Source organism: Talpa europaea (genome assembly GCF_964194135.1).
Source record: "Talpa europaea genome assembly, chromosome: 1".
Taxonomy (NCBI): domain Eukaryota; kingdom Metazoa; phylum Chordata; class Mammalia; order Eulipotyphla; family Talpidae; genus Talpa; species Talpa europaea.
The window spans coordinates 50,579,142-50,591,519 of NC_140073.1; positions in this window are offsets into that span (position 1 = coordinate 50,579,142).

Below are 12,378 nucleotides of genomic sequence, written 5' to 3' on the forward strand. Positions count from 1 at the left end.
GGGGTGGGGAGTGCCAGTGACTTGGAGTCGGTGTCTTCTCCCCATGGCAAGGTTTCTTGGGTTTCCCACTGCTCACTGGCAAGCAAAACATTTTGAGACACAACTCCAGAGAACACTGGAAGGAGAGAAATGGAGGTCTCTTTGAAATGCACAGACATTTCTTTGCTTCAGGGAGTGGCATAGAACAAAATGTCAAGAGTAGAAGTAACACCAGGCTTTTTCTTCTTTTTGCAACTGGACATTGGGAGTTATTAACCTATTGCCACACACCTGTTATTTCATTTATTCAACACTGTCCTACATTCAATTTTGTCTAGGAAATTGGTGTCTAATGGAAGATGACAAAAAATAACTTTTAAAATAATTTTCTCCCAGGCTAGTGGAGTTTTTAAAACACTGAGCTCAATATTCCTACTTTGGGAAATTCTGAATGGAAGTCATAGTGTGGGACAAAAAGGTGGTTAATAACCACACACAGTTTCAGTTTCAAGAAAGACACAGAGCCAAATACCCAAACTTGTGTTTGTTCTGCAAAATGGTATAATCATATTCTCTCTAGTGAGCTAGAATAAAGTCAACTTGAACAGTTTTATTCTATTTTTTAAAGGAAATGACAGAGTACAGCAGTCCTCAAATAAACATCATAATGGCTGATGTCGAACAAAATGACATTATCTGAGGATCTGCTTCCATTTTAGGTTGTTTTGCTAAAAGCTGCAGTTTCTGAGAACTGATCAACAACAGCATTAATTAATGACTTACTGTAATATATATGTACAACCTATAAAGACAAATTGCCTTTTTTTTAAATTTTTTTTTATAGAGGCATGCTTTATTTATTTGTTTGCTGGTTTGTTTGTTTGTTTTGTTTATACATGCACTGGGTACAGTCAGAAGCGCGGGAGGGTCAGAGAATTCACCAGAGCCAGAGCGGGGAGCAGAGCAGGCAGAAGGACCGAAGTACACTGCTGAGGGGAGCAGCGGGCGGCAGGAGAGGTCTGCGCGCCATACGGGACCATCCTCCGGTGGCCGGGGAGCAGCCGGGGATCGAACCGGCCGCGGGCAGCTTCGCAACCCAGCGCTCAACCGCTGCGCCACCGGGGAGGCCCAAGACAAATTGCCTTTTGATGCAGAGAGGGCACCTGATTCTTTAAGGACATTCCAAGTCTCTCAAACTCTAAATTATTTAGCACGACTCTTAACATGACAAGCAGAGTAGTGAATTCTACTGGTACATATATGTTCCTGGGCCCCTGTGTTTTGATCTTACTAAGGTTGTTTGAGAAATAATAGCATAAGTATTACAATTCCTATTTTCAGAAATGGTCAAAAGAGGCACAGAGAGGTTTAGTGATGCAAGGTCACTAAAGGTCACACAGTTCACCAGAGAGATATGGACAGAATCGGGCTCCAGCACGCTGACTCCAGAACTCCGGCCACAATGAACAGGTGTCAGTTTGTTCAGCTGCCTTTCTGCCTCTGTGCCAGAAGCCCCCAGTGTGTCACAGTAACCTTTCCCACAGGCTTCTGGTTATTTTTCCCAACTTGCCACTTTCATCCATTTAGGTCTTTTCTGTAAGCAGACTGACATTTCTCCCTGGTTCTGCCTGGCACGGATGGAATGTCCTGTGTGGTGGCTGGCCATTCACAGAGAGGGATTTCTAATAGGGGAATAGCTTTTCAGAGTGGCTCAAGTGAGTCCTGCTTCCCTACTATTCAGTCAATTACTTTAGAGAAGAGTCCAACGGCATATACTCAAAGTGAGGAAATTTAAGAACATTTTGGCTTCAGGCTGGATTTCCTCAACATCACATTCTCAGCACTTCTGAAAATGGTGAACACGCAGAAAGAAAAGCCCCTTCTGAGAAATGACATTTAAAAATTCCCAATCTGAATACACAGACAGTCAATTTAACAGGACAACAGTTTCTCTGGGGTCTTAACATGGTCCATGCACAGAGAATGGGAGAGATACAAAAAAGGCAGACTGTGGGCAAGACATAGTCATATGCCAAGATATTTATTTATGTTTCTTTTTCTTTTTCTTTTTACCAGCTTAATAATTAGCATTTTTACCAATTTAAAAAAAAATCGCTGACAGTTTTAAGTATAACTCAAGCTACAAGAAACACGTTTGAGCTCAATATAATAAAGAATTGTCTGACCATCAGCACTCGTCCAACAACAAAATACCAATCTTAGTAAGTTTTACCCAAAGGTGTGCTGGTAAATATTGAACAACTGGCTTTTCAGGAAAATAAAAAAAAAAAAGGGCCCTGATTTTTATAGCAATTGCTGATCTTTGAATTATTAATGTTCCTCCACGGCCGATTTCCTGCCCCCAAGATGGAACCACTGGAAGTGGAGTCGGAATGAGACCAAGAGTCCAAGTGGCACCAGAATTCTACCACATGGACAAAACAGATGTGAGTCATCCTGGGACCAGAGTATTAAGCCAAATAATCAGCAAGTGGTGAATGTCAAATATTTCCCCCTTTTTAAAAATGTAGTTTATTTAAATATAAGTTTATATAATCTAATTTTTGATAATGGTTGTTTAATAACTGGTTCACAAAACCTCTGAAAAATTAGCAATCAGCTCTGATGAGTCAGGATGAGGGGGCTCGAGAGCTCTACAAGTTCTTTATGGCAACAGAGCTAATCAGATGCTGGCTGGCTTTCGGTCATGGGTGTGATCACTTGGATCTTTTACGCCCGTCCAGCTCAGCAGCAGCTGCATCATGGCCGCAACCCCATTGCTGCAGGTATTTCAGCACCTACCATCGCCAGCCAGTGCCGCAAGCTTCGTGCATATCATCTCATTGATCGTGCGGACAACCCCTTAAGGTAGATCAGACTAATGCCTTCCCCACTTTCCAGATGACACACCGATGCTTAGCGAGATTAAGTCACTCACCAAGAGTTACAGAATAATAAGTGGCAGCACTGAAATAGTTGACTCCAAAGCCTTCCTTAAAGCAGAACATCACACTACATGACTAGAAGGTTGCTATACCGACTGGCCCAAGCACCTCCATTATCTCTCAGGGCAAATCACCTGTGACCTATGAGAAGCAAACAGACTGACTGCTTCAAGTTGCAGATTTCAGCAGACTTGGTTCACCCTTCTCAATCCAGAAACCTAAATTTAACCTAAATTTAGCCTAGAACAAGTAAAGAAAGCATTTAAATAAACAAGATCTTCCTTTGTTTTGTAGCAATCAAGAACTAAAAATTTTAAATTAAGTATGCCATGTAAAATCACCATCTTTGTAAGTAAAAAAAAAAGCCAAATATCTATGATTTAATTTTGTTTCACCGAATGGACAATTTTGAACATACGGAGGAATGGCCAGGATCGTGGCCCCTTACCTATAAAGTCTTGTGTTTCTGTGCTAATGGATAACAAAACTCTCTTTCCTCTATCCAAGAGGTAGCAAAGGGCTCATCATACGCTCAAACCAGATAGCTTCCATAAGGACACATATTTCTGTATCTCAAGGATGCAGGTAGTAGAATCCTGCCTAGTAGCAACCTCTGCTTTTTCTGCTATTCAGCTGAACAAGCAGTGGACACTCCCAAGCTAAGCCAGCAGCCTTCCTAACTGCCCCATCCCAGAGCGCCATCCCTAGACCAAGTCCACTCAGGTGAGCACCCAGCTGGGCATGCTGGCTGATCAGATGTTCCCACCAGGCAGAGGCTCCCGAGTGACTGATGGGCCTGAAGGTTTACTCCTATGTATTACTGACCTACCTTCTGTGGTGGAGGACCCAGCAGGCACATTCAGCGGGGCAGGTAGAACCCAGCAGCCGCTGGCTGAAGCACAGCCCACAGATTCCCCTTGCTCCTCTCTTCTGCAGACTCCTACCTCTGGTGAAATCCCAGGATTGCAACCAAATGCAAGTGTTTGCACTTGTTTATCGGCGGAGGTTTTGGTCATTGGCTTAGCCAGATCCCTGGGCTGTGCATGTTAGCTGCTTTTTCATCATGCCTCCATCGTATGGCATTACTGAGGTACAGCTGCATGATGCAAACTACCTAAATTGCCAGCAACAGCTCCTGTGGCAACAGACACCAGGAGTATGGGGAGGGCTGCCTGGCTCTAGGCCTAGAGGAATTTTACTTTAAAATCAATCAAAATCACAACTGAAAAGAAATAATAACTGCTATAAATATGTTACACAAATGATGTGGTAGAGAAATTATTTCCAGTCCTCACAATGGTCATGGTGACCACTGCTATCCCACTTCATGGATGAGGAAACTAAAGCTCAGAATAGCCGAGAAGCCCATCCAGCCTTAGATTGCCAGTACATGGCAGAACCTGGTTTGAAAGTCCTGCTCGTTTATATCCAGAGCACCTATTCTAGGTATGCTGTGACTCTGCCTATATAACAGGGAAAAGATAATTATAAGGGTTTGCCTATTCCATGCTGATAGTGAGGATAATAATAATAATGGAAAGAGCGAACTTTTACATCATGTATACAACACACCAGGTGCCACTGAATTCAGGTTTGTAAATCCTCCCCATGGTGTTCACTTTAGAGCCAAGGAGTCTGAGGCTCAGGGAGGTGAGTACAACTTCCCCACGATCGCCCCGCTAGGGATTGAGCTAGGTGCCTCTGTATAGTACTCTCCTCACTATCCTCTTACCAATCTTAAGAAAAGGATCTCTGGGCCTCCCTGGTGGTGCAAGGGGTTAAGCACTGCACTGTGAAGCAATCTCCAGCCTCTGCAGCACGAGTTTGATCCCCGGCCAGCCAGGGAGATACCCACATGGCACAGCAGACTTCTCCTGTTACGCCCTCTGCTCCACTTAGCAGTGTATTTCAGTCAGTATGCCCGTTCTGTTCCCCACTCTGCTCTGGTGGATCCTCTCACCCCCCCACATCTCTGGCCTGTACCCCAGATCCTGTATGCATAAATAAATAAATCTTTAAAAAAAAAAGAAAAAAAAAGGATCCCTGCTCACAGATGAGAAAAGTGAGGCTCGAAGGAGGGAGAGACTGGTGCAGAGACACCCAGCTGAGAGGGTGGAAGCATTTATCACAGCGGTGGTTACATCTTGGGAATAGAGGGGCCCTGGCTCGGAGGTTGGCTGGCCCTTGTTAACTGTGCAACCTTAGACGAATCATTTGCCTTCTTTGGGCCTCAGTTTACCCACAAAGACACAGATAGGCTTTAAGTAGGATCCCCTTCCAGTTGATCCATACAGGTGCAGATGCACCAGGACCCCCGTTGTTTGCCAGAGTTATTCTCTCTGAGAAGAGACGTGCCACTTCAGACCCCCACAGATGCCTTGAGCTCTGTGTCACAGACGTCCTGCCCAGTACATTTTCAGCGAAAATGGTTTCAGGCAAATAAACAGCCTCAAAAGCTTCCCAAATTGCTGCTTAATGCTTCTCCTCAGAGCGTGATCTCATTTATGGATCTGTAGAAAGGGTTTACGGCAACGCTGTTGATAGCGTGGCGTCCCAAATGATTTATCAGAGGTGATGTAAAGGAGCAGCAAGACACCACAGGAGGAGGAAGGGGGTTAACTCTCCAATTCTTGCTGAGGAGAGGCAGACATAGCTGGGATGGGGCAGCGATCGGTCTGAGTTCAAACGAAATGTCAAGGGCTGCCTTTCACTTTCTGGGAGGTTTGAGACATGCTGAAGGAGCTGACAGAAGTTTCCGGGGGCTGCAAATGTCTCCAAGTCACACAAAGGCTGGGGGACACTGAGTGTAAAACATGTCACAGAGTTTTCCCCACCACAGCAGCTAGCATGGGGCAGCCGGGAGCTTGAGGCCCATGTAAGGGATTCATACTAACCACAAGGGATCTTGGCCTGGCCCAGGGCATCATGGGATATTGGGGCAAAGACAAAGGGCAGAAAAGGATGTCCTGGGTCTTGGCCAGAATGTGACTGTGTGAGTTTTGGAAATCAATGTGAAATCAGTTTCCTGTGGACCCTCTTGGACTGGGATTGACATAAATTACAGATAATAGGCCTGGCTCTTGGTGATTTCTAGAGTTCAGATGGCCTCACCTATTTTTGCCTTTCCTGCATCACTTCCTGCTATATCCCCTCTCATAACTTCACTCCCACATCTCCTAGTCTTAGCACCAGCTGTTCCTTCTGTCGGGAACCCCCCCCCCACCCTTCCTGTGCCATTGGCAAAGCCCTCTTCTTCCCTCTGGCTTTTTCAAGTGTCACCTGATGCAGGAAGCCTCCCTTCCCCTAACCAGGCTGAATCCATGGGCATGCAACCTGTGCCATAGTGTGGGGTCTTCTCAGAATATCCCTAGCCTTGTTTTAAAAGCTCTGCTATCACAGTTCCATAATTCTTAATTTTAATTTTTATTTTTTAAAGATTTATTTATTTATGCATACAAGAGCTGGGCTACAGAGATGTGGGGGGTGAGATGATTCACCAGAGTCAGAGTGGGGAAAAGAACAGGCAGATCGACTGAAGTACACTGCTGAGGGGAGCAGCGGACGAGACAGGAGAGGTCTGCTGCACAATGTGGGTAGCTCCCTGGCCGGCTGGGGATCAAACTCATTGCAGAGGCTATGGATTACGTCATAGTGTGATGCCTAACCCCTTGCGCCATGAGGGAGCCCCTAATTTTTAAACAAGGGGCAATGCATTTTCAGTTTGCACTGAGCCCCATGAAATATGGGGCTGGGTCTGCCCCTTGATGCTGAGTCAAGGAATCACTCTGTGGTCTCAATGAGAGGACTCACCATTTTTCTTAGTCGTTGATCTATATCTTTCTAGTATACTTGTTACCCCCCCAGAAGGTATCTAAGTAGTTAAAAGGAATGCAAAAGAACAAATCCAACCCAATACAAATAGCAGATTGCATAAACTAGTAGTAGATGAGAAAGAAAAAAAGAAAAAGGCAAGTAACCAAAATCGAGGCAATAGTTGTGTTAATTCTCCTAGCAGGCTTTGACCATCCACTCCTTATCACAGAGTAGGGAAAATGAAACATGGATCACACAATTCTGTGTTTACCAGGTAAAAACAAGCCAACTTCTCTGGAGAGGCACGCTTACTCTTGAAGATAAGAAGACATTAAATTTTTCTGAGAATCCTCATACAAAGAACCTTGTCAAATGGAGGGGCTTTCAGCTGGTATCTGCACCTCCCCAAACTGTCCACAATACTAGTTGTGTCATCGGGTGAGCAGTGTTTGGGGGAAGCTTCATGGCTTGTGCTAGATTCCAAAAGGACCCATACCTCACAAAGGATTAAGATTCACTGGACTAGCTGGTGGGTACCTCACAGTAGAAACTTCTCATAACGGCACTCATTCCAGGATGATGGAATTCTCACAAAGCACAGTGCTATACAGCAAATCCCGTCAATTTGGTATTGAAAATTTACCATGGGCCTCCCCGGTAGTGCAGCGGTTGAGCCAGACGGGGAAGCGATCATCTGAATTTTTGCATTATTTTTTTCTATCGATAATCAAGTTTCTTCTTATTCCCAATGTAAAATGCACTGGTCTCTTTTATGATAACTCTTTACATGTAAATACACTCAAAAACATTATTCCTGGGCCTCCCCGGTGGCACAGCGGTTGAGCGCTGGGTTGCGAAGCTACCCGCGGCCTCTATGGCGCCGGTTCGATCCCCGGTTGCTCCCCGGCCACCGGAGCAGGGTCCCACATGGCGCGCAGACCTCTCCTGCCGCCCGCTGCTCCCCTCAGCAGTGTACTTCGGTCCTTCTGCCTGCTCTGCTCCCCGCTCTGGCTCTGGTGAATTCTCTCACCCTCCCGCGCTTCTGACTGTACCCAGTGCATGTATAAATAAATAAATAAATAAATAAATAAATAAATAAATAAATAAATAGATAGATAGATAGATAGATAAATAAATAAATCAATCTTAAAAAAAAAAAAAAGAAAATTTACCATGGACCTCCCTGGTGGCGCAGTGGGTTGAGTGCTGCGCTGTGAAGCTGTACGCAGCCTCTGCAGGGCCGGTTCAATTCCTGACTGGCCAGGGAGATACCCACATGGCGTGGCAGACCTCTCCTGTCCTGCCCACTGCTCCCCACAGCAGTGCTTTCTGTCCGTCTGCCTATTCTTTTCCCACTCCGGTGAATCCTCTCACCCTCCCGCGCCTATGGCCTGCACCCCAGTTCTTGTATAAAAATAGATAAATCTTCTCCATACAATTGCAACCCCCTTATTTTGACTCCAATCTAAATTAAAAAATTGATTAATTGATTAATTAATTAATGAAAGAATAAATCAAAGAGGAATAAAAATATTTTTTGATTCAGTTTGAATTTTCACTTTCTGTAATACCAACAATAAAGCCTGATGTATTTATAGTGTAATTAAATCATCTTGAAAAGAAAAATAAATAAATAAATAAATCTTAAAAAAAAAAAGGAAAATTTACCATAATGCAGTTATTTGTGTGTGGGCCCATCTCAAGGCAGGGACCTGTCCCTTCTTTCTGGTCTCCAGTGCCTAACCCAAGGCTTAGCACATGATCTGCATCTAGTAAAAGAGGCTAACGGATGGGCACCTTGTAAAACTGGTCAGTAGTTGGTAGACAACTGGATGAATGAACTGATGAATAAATGAACCAAACTTCCAACAATCAATCTAGAGTTCTTCTACTCAGCACTGAACTCTCGCTCAGAAATTGCGACCCATTCCCTGGCTGCATACCTGGAGATAATTCCCTGCGTCTGGGGATGCAGCTGCAGAGGGTGTTCCTCACAAGGCCCGTGGGTCCTGGAGCTTCCAAAGTGTCTTTCCCTCCAGGCAAGACTTATCGAGGGATATGATGGTTAATTTATTTTTTTATCATTTTTTAAAAACTTTTTAAACACTGTTTGCTTCCCCCCCACCCCCTCAGGTGTAGTCCCCATAGAGTTTCCTTCCCCAATGCACCCGTGCACCATCACCACAGTCCCCTGTGCTCCTCCCTCCCTCCCTCTGATCCCTCTCCCTCCTCCTCCCCTGCAGGATGTCTCTGATTTGTAATTGTGTTTTTCCTTTTTTGTGTTTTGTACTGTTATTATTATTATTTTTTATATTGATGTCTTATTCAGTTCCACTATATTCCTGTTATAAGTGAAACCATGATGGTTAATTTATATGTCACTTGTCCAGGACATGGCTTCCAGTTATTGGTCAAACACTGGTCTACATATTTCTGTGATGGTGTTCTGTAGATATGACCAGCACTTACAATCAGTTGACTTGAAGTAAAGCAGATTATCTTCCAAAATGTGGGTGGGTCTCATCCCATCAGCTGCAGGCCATAAGAGCAAAGACTGAGGTTTCCCAAGAAGGGAAACTCTGCCTCAAGAGTCATCATAGAAATCCTGCCTGAGTTCCCAGACTGCTTGACCTTGCAGATTTTGGGCTCAAGACAAGTTCAACGCTTACTACTGGCCTGCTCTACAGATGTCAGACATGTCAGTCCCCACAACTGTGTGAGCCAATTGCTGCAAATCAGTCCACATCTCTCTCTCTCTCTCTTCAAACACACATATATGCATATAGACATGTGTGTGTGTGTGTGTGTGTGTGTATAGAGGAATATAGATACATTTATCCCCTGTGGGGATAGCCCTGCAGAGAGACTGAGGGCTCCCCATAATTCTGAGTTGGTGACATTGCTACTTTCCCCCAGGGCCATCTCCATCAGCAGAAGGGAGCACATTCACAGAAGGGGGCACAAAGAGCATGACAAAGGGACTTTCCAGAACACAACTGAGTGTGATAAATTGGCTGGTCATCCTCAGGGGTCAGATGAAATGGAAGTAAGCAGAGACAGCTCCTAGTGCCCCCTGTCTGCAGCTCTGCTCAGAAAAAGGTCTGGCCTGAGCAAACCACTTCAGGGTCAGTGAGGGTTTCCAAGGAAGAGGACACTTATTTGCTCAGGGACTCCTCTGCCTTCTGCCAGTGTCTGGATAAGTGGCTGAGATGTTCCACCATTGGCAGGTGAGGGAGGAGAGTCTGGCAGTGACAGTTTTAAGCTGGCTGTGCCCCTTCCTGAGAAGTCAGTGCTGCATGAAGCTGGGATGGGGGTCTCAGAACCCCAACATTTAAAGACACCCCAAGAATAGCTAACACTGGGCTTCCCTGGTGGCCTAGGGGTTAAGTCTCAGCACTATCACCCCTACAGACTGAGTTCAATCCCCGGCCAGGGAGCTACCCACATGGTGCAGCAGACCTCTCCTGTCTCACCCACTGCTCCCCTCAGCAGTGTATTTCATCAGTCTGCCTGCTCTGTTCCCCACTCTGTCTCTGGTGACTCCTCCCACCCCTCCTCAACTGTACCCCAGTTATTCTATGCAAAAAAAAAAGAACCTATGGGCACCTGCATATGCCACACCTACGTAGGCTGACTTCACCCCGTCAAGGACACCACAAAGGAGGAATACCACATCCATTTTACAGAGGAAACTCAGAGCCGTGGAGACATGGCATCGGACCTCACAGCTGAGGTGAGCAGCCACGTAACTTTCCTCCGCTTTGTCCTCCACCAGTTCCCCTTTGCTTTCTTGATGGTGTAGCTCCCCCAGCTATGGCTGGGAGCACAGGACTCTGAATGGCGGCATCCCCTGTCAAATGTCTGCATTTCAAAAGTGACTGAGACCACGCTGTCTTCTCCTTGGCAGGCCCCCAGTGACCGGTTATTGGTTATCGTCATGACTTTGTAATCTGAAGCTGTGAATGCGCCGCTGACTCTCCTGCCTTTTGGAAACCATACCACAGGGCTCCCCAGGCCCAGCCACAGAAGTCACAGGGCCACGCCCTGCAGCTCCCGCCATCCTAAAGGAACCCGAGACACCACTCCATCAGGGAATTTTCACACCAGGGTGGGAGGGGTGTGGGGGATGTGAAAATTAGGAAACAAAATCATTTTGTGAACTCATTAAACGTGAGCCTCCCGCATCCCTGCAAGCTTCTCCTGTTCCCGCATTGGGTGGCGCGCCTATTATTAACCACCACCCTCAGAGAGGAAACGTGCGCCTCATCCCAGGAACATATTGTGGGGGGAGGAGACTCCTAATATAGTGCAATCAACAAGATTTTTAAAAAGTCCCACCTCTCTGAAGTAGAACCTGGCTCAGAAACCATCTTGGGTTCTCAGCTGCAGGAAGAATACTGAGGTAGAAGATTCTAGAAGAAGCTCCTAGAGGTTTGCAAGGTCTTGATGACATGGGCCCCAGCTCATTGCCACTGGCATTCACGTCTCGTATACAGAACCCAACCCAAGCAGGCCACCCGGTTGACCCCAGCACGTTTCCTGTAGTGTGCCTCCGATTACTGTCACCCCTGCAGGAAGCCCATTCCACCCCAATGTTGGCCCATCAGGTGTCAGTCAGTTCAGACCGCCAGGCCCTCCTCAAAGGCATCCTTTTCCACCAAGGCAGTCTGAGCTCCCAGAGCAAAGTAGCTGCCTGAAGTCCCGTCCCTCCTAGCTTGCCTGTCCTTCATAGCACTGATGGTCTGAGGTGACAGTGTCACTCTCTTGCATGTTTCATCTCTTCTTCCTGTCCTGCTCACTGTCAGGTTCAGGTTAGAGTCCCAGAACAATGCTGTACCAGACGTGAGATGATGTGCAATCCCTCCCCCGTCAGAACCCCACCTCTAAAGGGGAGCGTGAGGTACCCGGCATTCCACATGCAGTTCCCACTCAGCTGGGCTGCTTTCTCGCATGCTCCGAAAATATCCCCAGCTTGTTCATGCTCGTGGCTCACTCCCTAGCCGAGCCAACGCCTCCTTTTGGAAAAGGGCTGGGTCTTATACCTCTCCCTCCTCACAACCCAATGCTAGGTAGGTTTTGGGAAATCACTATTTACCATGGAAGAAATTAGGAAACAAGCTAATAAAGTGGTTTAAAAAAAGAAAAAGAAACAGTATTCCAGGCTCCTTAGGGGTTAGGTTTATATAGTCTTCACTCTTTAATGCTTTGGCTATAGCAGATGCTCAATAAAAGACCTGGGTTGCCCTAAAAGGAGCTCTCCTCAGGTCTTGATACTTATAACAGAACATTAATCTTCACAAGCTCTCAGACAGCTTCCCCCAACCTTAGTAAAGTGAGGTTATATAAGTCAGTCAGAAGGTGAAGCACAAAGACTATGTTGACAATTTGAAGTGCCACAGAAATAGATAATTTTAATGGATACAGTATTTCTATAGAAATGAAATACTATGATTGAGATAGAGGCCAGGGGTTTCAGTTGGAACATAGTGAAATTTAATTTGGATCAATGAGAGAGGTCTACAAGTCAATTACCTCTCATTTCACTACTGCGCAGTAAATGAAAGTTTAGGGCCGATAGCACAAGTACCTTGGAAAGGAACATTTTACGATTCATCCATTCATCCATCACCATCACCACCAC